General features: G+C 46.2%; 1 protein-coding gene across 1 annotated transcript in view; it reads left to right on the forward strand.

Annotated features, from left to right (window-relative positions):
• The window catches only part of spata17 (spermatogenesis associated 17), a 33,094-nt gene extending 23,065 nt beyond the window's left edge, over positions 1–10,029 (forward strand). The window contains exon 10 of the mRNA XM_076050275.1: positions 9,596–10,029. The gene's annotated coding sequence lies outside the window, so the exon portion shown is untranslated. The remainder of the gene's footprint in view (positions 1–9,595) is intronic.
• The last annotated feature ends 9,270 nt before the right edge of the window (positions 10,030–19,299 follow it).

Consider the following 19,299-nt stretch of genomic DNA (forward strand, 5'->3'; position numbering starts at 1 on the left):
GAAAGGCCACAAGTAGAGACAAAGGAATTAGGAGGGGCCGGGGCGGCAAATGCGTGAACTCATATGTGTCAACCTTTTAAGTGCGCCAGCCTGTGTGTGTATTCCCCACGTTAGCGCGTCCATCCATCTCCTCCGGCTCGGCTGCATTAGTGTCCAGGCTACTGCGGCGAGCGAGAAGAAACGCTAATTCTCCATAACCGTTTTATGGCGTGTGTAAAACTCTGCAGCCCCTTCATTTGCACAGCTATAAAACATTCCCTTTGCCACACTCCTTCCTACTCAGGACCTCCGATTTATCAATTAACCCAACACTTTGCTCCATTATGGCGGAATTTCGACCACGAGGCCTGCATACAGAGCGGCGAGGGGGCCAAGTGCACGAGGCATTGTATTAAACGGACAGCCAGTCATTAAATCACCACCAGTCATATTTTGACTTATGTGGATGGATGACATTAGACTTCATTGTTTATATGTTTTCAAGCTGCTGGACGGATACGTCGGGTCACTCAAGGCCTTTTTTTCCCCTATTTTCTCCTCTAATTGCTTAGTTTGTGTCAGGCTCCCATTTAAAACCAATAAATGAACCAGCATCTGCAGTTTATCGCTGAAATAGCCACAGCTGCAAGATTTGTTTTGATCGGGCGTTACTTTTTACACCTCAAAGGTATATCAGAAATTCGTCCTCATCAAACTTTCAACAAATTGTGTATTTCATTTTCACTCTCACCTGAACGCACCTAAGTAATTCCAATAATTTTGGACATTGGAGTAATCGTTGGTACATAGGATCTCAGCGATCCTATCTAAACATTCGCTGGTAGTTTAGCTCTGAGAGAGAAGTGAAGGACGGCTGCCTCTGTGCAAAGCACGGCCACCGTGCTTGTTTTGAAGGAAAAGTCCAAAGAAGATCTTTTGCTTTCAGGTTTATTCAGGTAGTTTCCTCCCTGTGTATACACGAGTGTAAGAGAAGGCAGGCAGACAAGCAGGATAAGGATGTCTGTGCTTTTAATGGACTGCCTGTCCCTCTGTGGACATGCTCCACTGAACCATACTGTATGTAGTGTGGTATAATCACTGCCTATCTCTATCTCCTGCCATCAGTCTCTCCCCTTGCTGTCTTGTTTATTCGCACACTGGTTCTCTTTTCCGCTATCCTCTTCATCTGCACCGCCGACTTCTTTTACTCTGCCCCCTCCTCCTCCTCCCGCACCCTCTTACTTCTCCAAACTACGGGTTGTGTGCGCTCGCGCTATCAAATAGCTGAGTGCACAATACGCACACCCGCAGACATACCCGGGGAACATGACAGCCCCTCTCCTACGGCAGTGTGTCGGTGATAGAAGTCAGCGCTGGCTGTGAAATGCAAATGGTTTGTGATGAAGGTGCGTTGAAGACGGACACTGAGGGTGCGAAGCTGTCAGAAAGCATACTAATACGGTGCGGAAATATCAGCCCAAAGTTTAAATAAATGTTTTGACACACTTTTTACACAATGCCTACCCACCCACCAGTCTATAGATCTGTCCGTCAACATAAGACTCTGAGCGCATATAGCAAAGACTGGGAATATTCATACATACGGTGGGGTGCAAAATTGTTTGCCCACTTCCTGATTTCTTTCTCTCGTTTAAGTTTTTCACACTGAAATGTTTCAGATCGTCAAAAAAATTTAAATATTAGCCAAGGACCACACAAGTAAACACGAAATAACAACACGGAATAACACGCTCTTAAACTGTAAAACTGTAAAAAGTATCAAAAACTCACTTTACTCAAAACAATGACATAAAATAAATTATTTTTCAAGGTTCTCAAGTGTAGAAAGTGCATCAATGTCGTGGTGGGGAAAAAGTGAAAAATGTTTCATTCGAGGACAGACAGACAGACAGACAGACAGACAGACAGACAGATAGATAGATAGATAGATAGATAGATAGATTCTCTTGGCGCCGGCTTAGGTGCTTGCTCGCCAGCTCCGGTGCGTACAGGAGGATGGGGTGCTGGTGGCGGTGTGATCTGAAAAGGGGGAGGCAATCACAAACACTTAGACCTGCAAATGGCCTTGATGTCCTGTGCTAAGCAGCCCGTGTTGACTGATGAGCCTGTTAACCCTGGCTGAAACAATTCAAGCACTGGGGATTAGACAGCGGCGCTGGTTCGGGCTGTTCCCGGCCCATTTTGCATAGGAATTGTGCATATTTAATCTAAGGTGTGCCGAGGTGCAAAGACAAGCCCCCCTCGTCTCCCTTTCTCATTATGGATGTGTAATAGCACCCCGAGGCTGGGAGGGGTGGAGGGTGGATGTGGGGGGCTTAATTCAGCAGCCCCAGCCCCGGTCTTAATCTTACCCCTCAGCCTCAGCCCCCACCCTTGGCCAGCCGCCTTCCCTCCGCTCAAACAGTCCCAGTCGTCTGCTGAAAGCTGTGTCTCCCCTCGCCTCGCCGGTCCGCACCTATGCTGTGCATTAGTTTAAGCCAAGCAAGTCCGGACCAAAGTCCTTGTCACTCTTCCGGTGGGTATTTGAAGCCAGTGTTCAGCCTCGCTGTGCAGGGGCTCAAGAATCAGCTCCATTCAAAAGAATAAAAAAGAATGTCCCTCTGGCGATAATCACCTGCTTTGGAATAAGTAGTGAAGATAAGGTAAAACCTTTATTCATGTGTCTAATCTACAGGACACAATACAAATATAAGGGTGCAGATGAATTAGAGAAATAATTCAAAACCCCCGATACCGCTCCCCTCGCCCTTGGCATTGAGGAGAACCCAAAAAGAGAGTTGTGAATGAATACTTTAAAGCCACTAAAACTGTTTTGGACCAATTGGGACCACAAAACCAACGAAAGACAGTCTTCACTAAGTGATGTAACAGGCTCTGGCAAGATAAAATACCAGATACAATGACACACAATTTATCTGTATCATCAAGATCATTAAAACTCTCGACTCCTGCGGCCAAAGTCAACACACGGGTCACAATGTAAAAGAACATGGGTGAGGCACATGGCATTTGTGTGACACTGTAAACTCACCTAAACCCCTTTATGATGCCTCGTTAATAAGCGGCCAGTAAAGAACTTTCTCAAAAGTTTGCTTTTACTTCGCTCGACACTTTTAGGAAATGCGCAATGCGTGTATGTGTGTATATGTGTGTGTGTGATTCTCCTTATGGGTTAAAACACAGGTGAGCGCTCAATCTCAACTCACTGCTGATATTAAAGTAGAGACAAATGGATTATTTGTCAAACTCACCATCTGATATGTTTGACTGGTGCTACCCAGTTCTGTTTGTCCATGTGACCCCTTTTGAGAGTCCAAATCTGTGCATCAGTCTCTTATAATCTATTTAGTTTTTCAGTTTCACAATCTCACAGTATTTGGACTCCATCAGCGCCTCCCTAGTTTGCTTCTTGTTCATGAGCGGCCTTTGGTTACCTTCCGCTGGCATTGCTTCTGCGTCCGGCCCTGATTAATGAGGCCGAGTGTCATTGACAAGAAGTTCTCTGAAGCATCTATTTATCTCATTCCATCTATCAGTCCATCTCCTCTCACCCCTCTTATCCAGCCAGCGCCTCTCGCTCTCTCTCTCACTCTCTCTCTCTCTCTTTCTCTCCCCCTCTCTCTCTCTCTCTTTCTCTCTCCCCCTCTCTCTCTGCAGGACAGAACAATTAATGCGCCTCCCTGTTTACTCTCCTCTCCTCTCTCGTCGTTATCTTCCCTCTTGCCCTCCTCCTCCCCCCTTCCTCTTCCTCATATTCCTCCGCCGGTTGATGTCAGGGTTTTTTTTTTCCTCATGAATCTCTCATGCGTCGAGAACGGGGAGCCCCCACGTGGCGTTTCCTCTGTGCCCACGTGCACGCTTTCAAGGTGGGGGTGTTGGTGGGCGTGTGCGGGGCCCCCATGCAGCGCGTGTAATTTTCTTGTTTGCGCGTCGTCTTCCAAACATCTTCGGCCATTGCGGAGCGGAGGGGGAGATATTTTGAGAGACGAAGAGGTTGAACGAGACCTAGAACAAAAAAAAAAGAAGAAAAAAATAGATTGAGCGAAAAGGGAAAGGGAGGAAGGAAGGAAGGAAGGAAGGGGTACGGAGGGGATGATAACAAAAGCAGCTCCGATTTCACAGACGCATATTTCATCAATCATTTGAATAAGTCGTGGTGATTATGCATGGCGGTGGCGGGCCGGCGAGGAGGGGAGGTGTTTCTGATTACCATACACCATAAAGGCTGCTTTCTTATCTCACACACGCTGATTAGTTTCTGACTACAGATAGCCTCTCACACTTTGCTCTTATTCCAACACACACACACACACACACACACACACACACACACACACACACAAAGGAGTGCGCACACACAAGCGCGGACATGCCGTACACATGCGTTTGCCCACCGTAACACAAAAACAGGCTCGTACACACAACAGCACTCGTGAACTTGTCGAAAAAAGGAGCGATAAAGAAAGTTCACGCGGAGCCGACTGGGTTTTGGTCATGAGACACGAAATAATATGATACAAGGGTTGGGTTTTTTTTGGTGTTGAAATCGTGAGCATTTCCTCAATTCTAGCCTGAACTCCAAGGCTGATTTATTTAGGAGTTGTTTTCTGTTTAGAAGGTTTCAAAGCACTGGTATCATCAAGTCAGATGTTCCTGGATGCTCCACAGATCTCGGCCTAAATGCTGAGGAGAGCAAGTCTCTTCATTGGCTGCTGTAAATGTTTGAAATAATTGTGTACTAATAGTGCCCTTGGTTGAATTGAAGCTTTTGAATGCTTGTTTTAAGGCTTTCAATTTGAAACACTTGGCTACATGTGTGGTTGTTCTGCCCTCGCATGTTTGTTTTGCTCCAGCACTTCAGCCAAGCTTAATGAGGTTGTTTATACACCTAAGTACGATGGATTTTTAAAAAATGTATTACATGCACATCAATTATGCCAATTGACCATACATGTTGCTCAGCATTGGTATGTCAAAATATTCATACACTGCTGAATGCAGATGACACATCAAATCCACCGAACAATATTTGGGAAAACTGAATTAAGTTCATTCTGTCTTTTCTTACAATTACCTCGTTGGTTCTTTTGTCTCAGACATAGATTTTAAGATTTGTATTTGGCTCCTTTGGGATTTATTTTTCCTACTCGTGCGAGAGAAAGTGTGGAAGGCTGCAGGAGGACGTGGAGGCCACAGCAAAACGAGCTGCGTACGAAAGGCCTCGCTTTTGTGTCTCAACCGGGGGGAATTAGAAATGATTCCTCTCTCTCATGCCTCCCTCCGCTGCCTCTCTCCCTCTCTCCCTCTCTCCCTCGCTCTCTCTTGCTTTGATATGTAATGTAAACTCATTTGGTAACCAGGCTGGAGCTGCGTTGGCGCTGTCTGAGTGCCTGCATGTGAGAAGTGCGCCTGGGACGCATTAGGGCCTCCTGACAGGGGCCTGGGTGAAATAAGTGAAATTAATGGAGCTCCTTTCATGTCGGACAAGGCCGCGGCACCCCTTTCACGCCGCGTACAGTCACAGAAAAGTCAATACTTTTTTATTACTCCTCGCTTGCCCTACATTCCCCGCTACAAGTGCTCTGCTCGCTAATTGGTTTCGGTTTGCGGGGAAAAAAGAGGGGGAGAGGAACGGCAAAGAAGGAGAGGGAGAGGACTCCATCCCAAAGAACACCGAGGCAAATAAATCAATCTCATATTTTTTTATTTTTTTTGCTCCCTTTCTCCCCCCGCTGTCTTTCCTCATTGAGTAGCATGGTGGCAGAAAGAGGGAGATATGAGAGGCAGAAATGGAGGAGAGAGGGTAAGTGGTTGGTTAGAGCGTGCCTGCTCCCTGGGGAGCATATTGATATCTGGGAGCTTGTTAATGGAGACGAGTGGTTAAAGTGGTGCGGGGGCCCTGGCCAGGTCACCCCTGGGGGGTTTTTAACCAGCAACCTCACCTCCGCCGGCTGCTTGTGCTCCAAGGCACACTGGAGCATCCGAGCAAAAATACAATTTCAGGCTTTGATAGATTTGCGGGAAAATGACGTTAGTCTCAAAGAGTGTGTGTGTGTGTGTGTGTGTGTGTGAGAGAGAGAGAGAGAGAGACAGGGGGAGAGAGAGAGAGAGAGTGTGTGTGTGTGTGTGTGTGTGTGTGTGTGTGTGTGTGTGTGTGTGTGTGTGTGTAAACGCTCAACAATGAAGTCTTCAGGTGTATGACAGCCTGTTTAATAGTTGTAGGCCAGTGCTGCTGCGTTTTCTAAGCTGAACATGAGTAAAATGTCATATTGGCACCAAGTGTCCCATCATGAAACACCTTATCTACCAAGTGCCTTATTACACTCTTTATCTTTATCTTTATTCATCTTTATTTTTCTCTCTGGGCTCCAGTTCAGTATTCAAAAGCTTTTTAAGATCACCAGAAAGGAGCATATTTAGCCCTCTGTTTACAGCCTTCTGTTTTAAACAGGAGGTTTAGGGGTTAGGGAGATGAAGGGGGTTAGTTTCTTGCTAACCTGTGACAACCTTCCACATGTTTGGAAGGAGACAAAAATAAGGCAGTGGAAGGTGGAGCGAAGCCCTGGTTGGGGAGCGCTGCTCCTCACCTGAGAGAAGTTCCTGTGCCCTTTGTGACATCACAGGTTTTATATTTTTTTCCGCAAGCACAAGCACACATTTTCTCTGGACAGTGACATCCAGAGTAATGGGCTGAATTTTCTATTTTCCTCTGGACTTCAGTTACAGGCTGTTACAATCAATTACAGTTTGAATACAAAGGCAAAGTGATTTTTTTTTTTTACAAAATTTACAAATTTTAAGGGCCTTTTCTCTGCCGATATCTGCAGCTATACTGTGTGTGTGTGTGTGTGTGTGTGTGTGTGTGTGTGTGTGTGTGTGTGTGTGTGTGTGTGTGTGTGGCGTCTTGTCTGCCAGTGTGCCGTTCACTGTTGTGTTAAGCTCAAGTGGCAGTGGGGTTAGCCTCTTTCAGAAACAGCACAGCCACAAATTGATGTGACACTTTGAACCCCCTCACTTCCTCCCTCCCTGCCAGCCCAACACACGCGCGCGCACACACACACACTCACGCACAAACGCACCACCAACAATCCGGCCTCTAGTCAAAAGGAGCTTCCACCAGTCTCGTTTTCTCTCCGTGTCCCAGCTTTCACAGCTCCGCACTGCAGGGTTCAGGGGTAGGTTCGGGGGGGTGAGAGTGGGGGTTGGGGGTGAGGGTCGAAGTGGGGGGGTTACATCATGTGTGCGTGTGTGTGTGTGTGCGAGTGTGTGCATATGTGTGTGAAGGAGCTGTCACCGAGAGCTGGCATCATCGTCCACTTTGCCATCTCTTCCTCAGCTTGACAAGTGCCTGCTCCCTACCCATTGGCTAGCGCGCGCACACACACACACACACACACACACACACACACACACACACACACACACACACACACAGAAGAGTTCAATCTTTCACTCACATGTTGTGATCAAACTGATCCCAAATGTGCACACGCAGCGCGTGACGACTGTCTTCCCAAACGTGCAGCAACAACAGGCAGATCAAACCGAGCTGCGTTCGCCTCACTTTCTTCTGCACTGCTAGTTCAATTTTGCAACAAACCCTGCGAGTGGCGGTCGCTGCACGATTTCCCTCTATGTGTGTGTGTGTGTGTGTATGTGTGTGTGTGTGCGCGCCCCGGCGACAGTGTGAGCTGAGATCTCCTCGGCAGCGGCTGGCGTCACGCAGCAGAGGGGTTCGTTCTGTTTGTTACAAGGACAGGCTTGTCCCCGCCCCCGGGCGTCGGCATTATGATGATTGTCATGGCGATGGAGTGTGAGTGACAGGCGGGATCACACGCGCTAGCCGGGGAGCAGGAAGCCCGAACCGCCCCAGTCTCTGACATTAGTTTGTCCTTCATCAAAACTTTGCGCTTGGCTCGTAACTCCTCACTCCCCACGCCGCAAAAAAAAAAAAAGAAAGAAAAATCTCCGCGGCTCTCTTCTTTCTCTCCGTCTCTTTCATGTCCCGGATCTCTCTCTCTCTCTTTTTCCCTTTTTTTACGTCTTCTTTTTTTTTTTTTTCTTCCCCTCGCTCATTTACATTTCATTTAATACCCAATATATCAGCTCCTCCCTTTCTCATCACGTTCAACATTTTATTTTTATTTTTTTCCTCACTTCCTTATTCCGGTGCCAAGCATAATTTACGTTTGCGTGTGTTTGTGCGCGTCGTGCCGCTTGCTAAATCCAAAGCCATCACTCGGAGGGGCGAATAGATTGGACAGTTGTACACCGAGGTTAGTGGACCCGGCTGGGGGGCGTGTGCGGGATTTTTTTTATTTGTCATCCGTGTTCATTCATTCATCTTCAAAGAGTATTTTTTTGTTGCAGTGTTGTTCTAATCTCACGGTGGTTGTGTTGCATCTTTTGTGCCGGGGATTTTTTTTGTGCATCGCAGCAGAAAAGGAGGTCAGGGTTTTGCACGGCGACTCGGGCATTCATCATTAGCCCGCCGCCGCCGCCGCCGCCGCCACCGCTGCTGCCGGTAATGTTGCCCGTTATAACCGTGATTAAGAGCCTCGCTTAGTTCCAGCAGCCGGCGGAGACGCACAAAGACACGCGTGTGTGTTTCCAGCTCCGGCAAGCTGCAGTGTGACGGAAAGCTCTCTCTTTTACACCCACTTCTGCCGCGTGTGTGTGTGTGTGTGTGTGTGTGTGTGTGTGTGTGTGTGTGTGTGTGTGTGTGTGTGTGTGCTGCATGTGTGTGCTGCATTAGGGCAGCACTGTACATGCTCTAACTGTGAGGACGCCTTGGGGCCTGATGAGAAACCTGTCACAGTCACTCATGAAAAGAGCAATTCACTAACACATGGGCGCGCACGCACACATGCACATGCACACACACACGCGCACGCGCACACACACGCACAGACACATGCGGCGGGGAGGTCTTGGTGGGTATATTTTGGAATCATTTTGATGGATGCTCACGTTCACCTCTCCGTATGGACGGCAGGAAATCGCAGCTGGCTCTTCTTTGGCTGTTTTTATTGATTGGAGAACTATGGGAGGTGTTATGAAATTGTTTTAGAAAGCTATTGCATATACAGTGAATGTCCTCGCAAGTCAAAATTTAAATAGCTACCTTTCCATTAACAGTTTTTTGCAAAATAAAAGTAATATTTCTAAAATTTTGACACAGTGCAATTGCGGTTTGCAGGTGTTTCCATTGAATGGTGTGAAGCGCATTTTGAAGTGAACTGGTCACGTGACCCCGTAACGTCACGTCTGGTGACACGTAAATGCGGAAAAGTGTTTCCGTGACACTTTTGCGATACACCGCTACATCAATAACCGATATTTAGGTTTCGCGGATTTCCAGGGGTAATGGAAACACAGCTGGTGATGTTTAGTACACATGCAGATGCAAATGCAAGAGGTACAATTTCGCCAGACATTGTTGTGACCCTGTTTGTGCTAATATTGCAAATCAAACCAAGTGAGAGCCGAGTTCCTTGGCGTTCCGTCTTTCTCTTTGTCTTTCCTGCTCTTCTCTCTACCTCCGCCTTGAAAAAGTTTTCCTCCATCTCTCTTCTCTCCGTCTCCTCCCCTCCAGCCGCCCACCGCCGCGGCGTTCAGCACCTGCAGAATGGCTGTTCGTCGTCTGCTCTCCGAGGTTGGAAGCCCCATGAAACGGACCAAAGCCTGCGTGGCCCCCGAGAGAGGAAGGAAAAGTAGGAGGTTGAAGGAACGTTGCCTGATGCATGTCATGGACTTTATTTTGTTCCCAGCAGCTTCTCCAGTGCCTCTTGCCAAAATGTGTCCGGTGTATTGAACAGGCTAAGAGTCACTGCATGTGAATAACATTTGTGCGGGTTTGAATGTGTTTGTTGAAGCAATGGTATGCTGTATATTCGCAAGTGTAGAGCGTTGATTATAGACAACTGTAGCAGCTAAAATAGATTTTGAGATTTAACAGATTGACATAAATCCACCAGATTTTCTAGAAAAAATAAAATCACAAAAATAAACATGATGTTATCATCTTAATGTGGATCTAAGTATCTAAATATGGATGCCTGGATAACATTTAGGAAATCCTCTGTCATGTCACTTTTTACAAATAACTTCCTTATTCTAATTATGAATATTTGGTCTGGAATTGAAGACGCACCAGGCGCTGAGGGCGGGCCTTCTGGGACTGGGCCCGCCCACACACCTTCTGTGTTCTCCTCCATACCTGATCATCCACCCCCCACCACTCTCTTACACACACACAACCAGCCCAGACCCCCCACTCCAGATGATTTTGTACATGATAGATTATCAAGTTCTCTGTTCATTAAAGTAATGACTAATAATTCAGCATATTTAAATTCTTCAATTTTATCAAGATATTTTTATTTTAAAGTGGTAACGTGCTGTTAACTGCTTTCTTGGTGCAGTATGTTTTGTTGGTGGTGTTTACTGCCATTCTACTGCCATAGAAGGGCAGTGTCTATGACATTATAATTATAATGTCTATTGACATTATAGTTTGGTTTGATCCGGCTTTGTGCATGGTCTTTTAAATCTTTGTGAGGATTTTTCATGAACTTCCATTCATCTTTTGCATCCCTAACCCAAAAATTTTGTGAAAAATTGGGAACCAGTAAAAAAGTTTCCTCACTCTGCTGCTGGCTAAAAACGCAGCCAGGGTCCTCACAATACCTCACCACTGATCTGCATCTGCTACCAAGACTGAACATCATGCCCTAGATGAAGAGACATAAATCAAGTTGTCTCTTGCAGTTTGAAGTATGAAGTAAATTCAGATTCCCCCCCTACTTTTCCAAACTTGAAACTTGTCCTGTCTGCACCTCGTCGTTAACGTTTGATGTGAAAGACATTCATCAGTCACTCTGAGTGCCGGATGGATGGATGGATGGATGGATGGATGGACTTTTTGACGCACGTCAAACCTACTTGTATACCCCCCCCCCCCCCCCCCCCCCCCCCACCTCCTCTGTCTGGCCGCCTGGTTCCCTCCGTGTTACCGACGTTCTCCCCCCAGGCCTGTGCTGCAAGGCGTGGAAGAGGAGCGGAGAGAGAGAGAGAGAGAGAGAGAGAGGGAGAGAGAGGAAGAGAGAGCGTTTAGTAATGGCTTCTTAATGGGCTTGTCGACAGCCACATTAGGGCGCGCAGGCAGCGGGCGAGGCAGGGCAGCGATATGCCAAGCCAGATGCCATGCCAGCTGTGGCGCACGGCTCCGCTCACACACACACACACACACACACACACACACTTTCTCTCTCTCTCTCTCTCTCTCTCTTTTGTAATCACATTTCTCATGCGGATGGACGTCGCGGGTGCAGAGGAGGGAGAGTGCAGACAGACAGACGGACGGACGGACGGACGGACAGACAGACAGACACTCGCTGCCTTCCTCTCTGTTGCTGCCTGCTTCTGCGGCACTCAGTACACGGGTGCACTCAGCACTGCACAGTCAGTAAACCGGCTCTTATTCGTTTATTTTTTAATCATAATTTCATTTTATTCATTCAGTTTAAACAAAACAATCCCAACTCCTGAATGAAAGGCAGCAGAAAGAAGAATATTCTTAGATTTTCTGCCCCTTTACCCAAAGAAATACATTTACAAAGAACCTAAATTAAAAAAAAAAAAAATGCATCTATGCAGTTTGCCCCCTTCCAAAAAAAAACTTGTGATAATGTGTGCTTTTATTTCTGAAACAGTGCACTTAAAAAAACTAAGAAACAGTCATGCAGTTTCTAGAAAAAAGCCGTTGGACGCAGACAAAAGTCTCCGTAGCCACGCGTTCATTTTCCCTCCGAGCGTGCGCTCGCGTCCTCGGCTCTCCCTCCCCTCGCCAAAGACACACTTATATAAACAGTTGGCCTCGTCTGAAAACGCAGCTTCCCCCAGGGCCATTCGTGAATCACAATTTATGAGCACTTTTAATGTTTCTGACATGCAATAAATAAATGTTGCACACCTCGGGGTTCGCCAGGGGTTTTTTGGTGAGCTCATGAGCAGTCTGCTTCCCCAGATCCGCTCCAAAATATCACCAAACCCAAATTAAACATACAGCGCGGTAGGCTGCAGCAGAGAGCAGCGGGAGTTCTTGTTGTCATTGCAAGTGATTTTTAGATTTTTCTCTTAAATACAGATTTTGTGCATCAATACATGCTCTTTAACCATCACTCGAATTTGAAAATTATTCAAGATAAATGTATGCTGCCCTATGTAATTCCTGTCAAAGGTTGCTTTTAACCTTATGCAGAACTTGTAGTGATGATTCAGGTTTCTGTAGCTACGAAAAGTTCTCACTGTTCAAAGGAAACATGTCATCATAGAAAATAAAAAAAGGGAGGTTGATGGAAAAACAACCTAATGAATGAACAAGAAAAAGCTGCGGAAAACATCTCGGTAATAAATATGTTATAGACATACTTGAATAATGGGAAGTTTGGGAAGCGTTAGTGGGAGGAGGAGGAGGATTGAATAGAAGGATGGTTGAATCAATGAAGGAATGTTAATGTATGAAAGTGTAACAAGGGACTGGAATGTCATTGCCAAAGGTCTTTCGGGTCTCCAGTAGGGGGAGCCCTGTGTCAGTTAGTGTCAAAGTGCTTGCATCAGTGACATTGTGTGTGTGTGTGTGTGTGTGTGTGTGTGTGTGTGTGTGTGTGTGTGTGTGTGTGTGTGTGCCGAAGATTGGATACTCAGAAGGTGATTCTTTGTTTCCTCATCTGATCCGATCTCGTTGCTACTAAAACAAATTTCCCAGCGTCAGCGATGATCAAGTGTGATGAGGGATCAAAGAGAGTGTAAGGTGAGTGTGCGCTTGCCCGCGTGTGCGTTTTCGTGCCGCGGCGCATGTAAAGATCGGCGTGTGTGCGCACGGCTCTGTGCCTGTTCTCTGTGTGTGTATTCATATTGGCAGCTGATAGCGTTTCAGGTGTGGAGACCTGTTTTCAGGCGGGTGGCCCTCTTCCCCGCCATCGACAGCTGCCAATTGTCACCCCGGTGACTGACAGTTGAGTATTGACGGACGGGACCTGCTGACGAGGAGGACAAAACAAAAAAAAGGAGCAACCCCAGCTGTGGAGGTCAGGCAGGGGAGACGGCAGAGTCAAAGATTGCCTCTGAGCCGGGTCTTTGTTGGGGACAGAATGTGGAAGAATGTCCAGAGTCTCCGGCCTGGATCACCAGCAGATTACCCTCATCGCAGTGCGTCTAAAACTGACAGAATTTTCTGTGGAATTCTTTGATGAACACAGGGATGACGGCAGTGTTGGTAGAATGTATCAGAGATACACACGAGAACACAGCAATTGGTTCCAATGAGGCATTTTGATTGGACAAGAGGCCGTCAGCAGGTCCTGATATAACACCACAGGGACTTGAGTGCGTTAATCGGCTAGTCTGGCCTCACACCCATTCCACAGACACGTGATTTGTGGTAGGATGCCGAGGGAAGCGCCTAGATGAGGGGTGGCTAAACTTTTTGACTGGTGGGTTCTAAAATTTGACAGAGGCGCCGGAGCAGGAGCAGATGGATGGAGTGTTTTGGTGACCCACCTCATAGGAGGAAAACATCTCATATCATGGGATATGTAGAAAACATGTGCTTTAATGTCAATTGACAATGAACCAAAGTTTAAGTTACAACAAATATGTCTTAGAAGCCCCACAGTGTTCAGCTCTTTGTTGAAATGACTCTTAAAACACAGAAACACTGTGAAAGTAGACTTACAGTTGTCCATTACAAACAGTCCTCCTTTGAGTTTGGGCGTCACCTTATTGATTTTTTTCAGCCTAAAGAGGGGTTGAGTGGAGACCAGCGATCTCTGCTTCAGAGTTTCTCATCTTTGGACTGGTTTTTGAGTTGTGGTCGAGTTTGTTTTCTGCTTGACCTTCTCATTGTGTCGCACTCGGATACAGTGCACACACTTCGGTTTTAGCTCCCTCTGTGTGTGGGTGTGTGTGTGTGTGTGTGCTCGCAGTGCCTCACCTCAGGAAACTTGTGGCTAATTCCATTAGAGGGATCCCAGAGTATGTAAATGAGGGGAGACAGCTGGTGGTGAGTGGAGGTTGATGGAGTGGGAGTGGGGGGGGTGACACACACACACACATACACACACACACACACACACACACACACACACACACACACACAAACCAAGCAAGTATCAAACATCAGCACCAGTGTCCAGCTTCACCTTTTTCATCCTTTTGTTTCGCCACTTTGCAGCTGCTGATGTTTCAGAATTCCAATTTCTATTTTCTTTAAAGTCTTGTAAAAACATCAAAAATCTTTTTCTCACTTTCAGCAAGTTTTTCTCTCCTTGAAACTATTAAAACGACTCTGATTGTGATGATTGTGAAACAACTTGTACAAAATATCCATCTTGAGGAGAAATCTATCTATCTATTTAAATACTCATGAAGGTCTGTCAGTTGTATCTTTTTTCCTCTCTGTTTTCAGACTAAATAGCTCTTGACAACTTCTATGTTCACACCATCTTTTGCTAAATAATTTTGTCCCCCTCCCCCTTCCTGCTGGTGTTCCATGGCGTTCTAACCAAGGAAAAGCCAAAGCTGCATTTGCGGTTCGCAGGTCTTGGAAATTGCTGTTGGGGTTCCGGCTGCAGATGGGAGCCGGGAGGAGGGTAAAGGCGACTATATGGTGCCAAATGTTCCTGGATGTACATTAAAGTGTCCCGAAGCACTGGGGCACCGTGTTGAAACTGTAATTGGGTGTTTTTTTCTCTTTAAAGTGAGCTATTGTTGGCTGAATGTGATGTGCTATGCTTGATTGACAGGAAATGAGGGAGGAGGCTGGGCAGTCTGTCATACGGCTAATGTGATAGGTAATGCCCTGAGGACGCATGTGCGCGCGTACGTGCACGCACGCACACACAGAGTTAAATTCAGGCCCTATACAATCCTGCACACACCTGAGTGTCTCCATCTCCTCCTTCATCCCAGCACACACACACACACACACACACACACACACACACACACACACACACACGCAGCCAGTTTTGTCATGTCTCCTCCATCTCTTTAAATCACGCACACACGGCCAGATATGCGCTGAGAGTTTGGCCATGTGGCATTTTCCTGCAGGTTAATAATGAGAGGAGAAGGTGTGCGACCCTGTCACAAGTGTGAGAAACTGACCCCAAGAAATCAGACAGAGGCCAAGACCCCACAACCCCGAGGGCGTAAAGTGGCTGCGGGATGAAAGAAAGAGAAGTGTGTGTGTGTGTGTGTGTGTGTGTGTGTGTGTGTGTGTGTGTGTGTGTGTGTGTGTGTGTCCGTCTTCCCATGGTTGAGATGCGTGGGATTATTTACATACTCTACCTTTTCTAAGGCATAGGATACATGCGCGCGCGCACACACACACACACACACACACACACACACACACACACAGCCAAGAATAGGTGAAGTGGCCTGGTGTGGTGCCCCTGTCAGATGTCAGGATGCAGATGGGCTGGGCTGAGGGTGAGGTGGTGGGCAGGTCGTGTCTGTTTCCCTCTCTCTCACACACACACACACACCTGCCTTACCTCCCCTAAGGTTGCCAAGGCTGTGTGATTGAGAGAGTTGTCAGCAACTGTGTGTGTGTGTGTGTGTGTGTGTGTGTGTGTGTGTGTGTGTGTGTATGTGTGTGTGTGTGTGCGTGTGCATGTAGTCCCAACACATATACACAGAGGCACATACACGCACACACACACACACACAGCTTTTAATGTATCTTTGTGAGGACTAATATTGACTTCTATCCAACCCTACTTCAGCTTCCACTTCAACTCAACGTCAATTGAAACCTCACCTTGAAATGAATGATAAAGTTTCAGAAAAGTAAAAAAAAAGGAAAAGTCCCCTGAAAAATTACTTACAAGCTCCTTAGTGAAAGCCTTAACACACACACACACACACACACACGTATATGAAGCTGAAGTGAAGGAGCATGACTGGACTTAACAGGCACTGTGTGTGTGTGTGTGTGTGTGTGTGTGTGTGTGTGTGTGTGTGTGTGTGTGTGTGTGTGTGTGTGTGTGTGTTAAGGCTTTCAGCTGGCGATACTTACACCCAGACTGATAGAGAGACAAGCGTCCATTTGTCCCACTTTCATACAAGATAATGAAGCTGTCATGCTGAGACAACTTCATTGGATTGGTACAGGAGCGCAGACGACTGTTCAGGGACCCCCCACAACCTCCCCAACCTCACTCACACACACACGCACACACACACACGCACACACACACACACTACGCTGCGAGCGATACCCCTGGCCCCCGTTAAGCGTATGTCAAATATAACCGGGTGTGCGAGATTGTGTGACATATGTACAACTGGCTGAATGGCAGCAGCACAAAGCAACGTGCGCGCTCACGCGCATGCTCACACACACACACACACACACGCACACACACACACACAGCTCACATCCTTAACATGCAAACAGACAGACAGCCCCTGAAAGCGAATAAAATGAAATCAACCTTGAATGGGCAAAACTCCTCTGTGAATACTTGTCTCATTTTTTTTTTTTTTGAACAAGTCAATTTCATATCCTGTAGCCGTGGAGAAGTCTAAAGAGATTTGACAAACGCCGCAGAGTGTCGGCGCACAGAAATAAAAGGGGGTTACGCAGAAAATGAATGAGTGTGTGATGACAAAGAGAGAATGAGAAGGAGAGAGAGAGAGAGAGAGAGAGAGAGAGAGACCTCGAATCGTGTGTGTTAAATTGGGGTTGAAATGTCATAACTGTGGCACCAATTCATAACCACAACAGTGCCGACTTGCAGCCTGTGATTAGATGGTATTGGTATTCTTTCAGACAGCTCAGTGGGTTAAGACGCATTATTTAATGATGTTGTGGGTTTGAGGTCTTCGCCTTTTTGTCAGGCTGTCAAAGTGAATAACAATATGACTTCAAATGGAACAGGGAGCCTGGCGGTGCAGGGTGGAACAAATTCTACACACACAAAGGGTGAATAACTGTGTTCACATCCAGCACCAGCAGCGGATTTGAAGAAGCAAAAAAAAAACACCCAACAAGTTGGAGCTGATTCATTTTTTTTTATTATCATTAAAGCAGCATAATTTCTATAATAAGTCAAGACAGAGATTTGGAGGGAGCCCCAGTGTTTGAAAGCAAAGAGAGGAGACATGGATGTGCTGTTGATGTTTCTACTGGTGGAGGTCAGCTGAAATAAGAAAGTTCTATAGAAGTTGTTTTCTTTTGCCAGAACAAAATGACAACAAGCAGTTTTAATCAATCAAAGTCTTGGTGCAAACTACACAGTCGTAGAATAGAGGAGCAGTTGATGGTAGATTGAACACAAAGTGAAAACAGTTGCAATCACTACTAGTCAAATATTGGTGTTTCACGTCCATACATTGTATTTAAACATAGAATACCGGACTGGTAGCAGACTCACAAAAGGACGCAGGAGTGTGTATTTACTGCCGCAGGACTTGTGCTGATTATTCACTCTCTCCTGCTCTGCCTCATTTACCTCCGCTCTCGCTGAGTGAAGGAACAGATTTCTGCTGCTGTTAACGCTGCACACGTCATTAATACCTGCAGTTAATGGCTGTTTTGCCATTATTTGCCAGTATCACTCCGGTGCTGATATTCGGATCAGGTTGCAGTGCTGGAGGTTAATCTGTGAGCCCTGTGCAGTCTGAGGCCAACAAGTAAAAGCTCATTGTTTTTCGCATTCAAGAGTAGAAAGTTCAGATTTGCACCCCTACCTTTCAGCCTGAGACATCCACTAACTTTATTGAACATCTCTAACATCATCCACAATTAAGCAGGACAATCACTGTGACAGTTACTGCTCGTAGGGCAGAACAATTGTTTTTGCCCACCAAGAGTGCCGGTGGAGCAACTTTATGTTCTTTAATGGCGCTATTCTGGCCATTTACCGATCTGATAAAATAACTTTGTTGGTCTACTTCCAACAACAAACAAGGTTTCTTTTGTGAACCAAACTCCTAGTTCAAGCTGCATAGGCCTTACACTCAGTCAGCCAATCTAGAAACGCCCAAGTTGTCGTCTTTTGGCATGCCAATGACGCCAAAAAGACATGTTGAAGAGCAGAAAAAGTCAGTTTTTCATAACAACCTATTTGAATGTGGTTACGATGGAACTGCAGCAGCATCTGAGCTAATCTCGAAAGCCTCAACAATTTTTCTTCACAGCTGCTCGTCTTGTCTGTTTCTCAGAGCGGTGGCTTCTCACCCTCATACCTCCCACCACTTCTTGTTATGGAATCCACTCAAACTGTAATACCCATTGCAAACACTGTCCACTGGAAGTTGGCAAGATGGATGAGCTGGGGCTCAGAAGAACCTGAGCGATCCAGGAGTGCTGTGAGGTTATCTGCTGTTGGTAATTCACCCGTAGGTTACTGGCTTTGTCTCTTGGTAAGAGGGTCAGTGTCTGGTGACTATGTTCAACAAAAGTGTCACTCAAAAAAGCATATCCTTTACACTAAATTATGCTACTAAATGGATTGGCACCTGGAAATCGGTAGGCTTGCCTACTCCTTCAAATGAACTTTATGTCTTTACTTCAAGTTGACAAAACCCACTGAAGCGCTAAGAAAGAAAGAACCGTGAGGTAAAATGGAAATGAAGAAGGGGTCTCTGTTGTGAGGGAACTGAGAGCGAATGAAGAAGGCGGCTAATTTCTTTTATCCTCTCATCCTCATACCCACTCGCCTCTGCCCATTCAAAGCCCGCCATAATTACGGCTTTTGAGCATTTAGCCTCATAATTTACACGTTCACATTATTTACAACTCTCTCTCTCTCTCCCTCTCTCAGCAGGGGCTCACCCCTATAATCTAGTCTGTTAGGTCCAATCCACCGTCCAAGTTATTATCGCTCTCATTTGCTTATTAAGTGCTCCCTTGTTTTCTTCAAATAAAGTTATAATTAGAGATTTAGTGTCGGCAGCTTGAAATACTATCTCCTCTTTATGGATTCTTGGGTGGGATGAGAGAGAATCGTGTTTTATCATACCCGGGGAGTTAATGAGGATGTGCACAGCTTGATATTGTGTTTGTATGTGTGTATGTGTGTGTTCTAATTACGTCCCTCCGAGAGCTTTCTGGCCTCCGAAATACCCACATTCTGCGTGTCCTCTGTTTTGTCTTCGCAGTGATTTATGTTAATGAAGTCATTGATAAATGAGGAAATATATGAGCTTGTGCTTTATGTGCCTCTCCTTCCCAATACATTACTGCTGGTAAATGCTAAGAAGTTTATATATTTTAAATGACAC

The sequence above is a fragment of the Nelusetta ayraudi genome, unplaced genomic scaffold, assembly GCF_046127955.1.
Source record: "Nelusetta ayraudi isolate G7.1 ecotype Tasmania unplaced genomic scaffold, CSIRO-AGI_Nayr_v1 ptg000005l, whole genome shotgun sequence".
Classification (NCBI taxonomy): domain Eukaryota; kingdom Metazoa; phylum Chordata; class Actinopteri; order Tetraodontiformes; family Monacanthidae; genus Nelusetta; species Nelusetta ayraudi.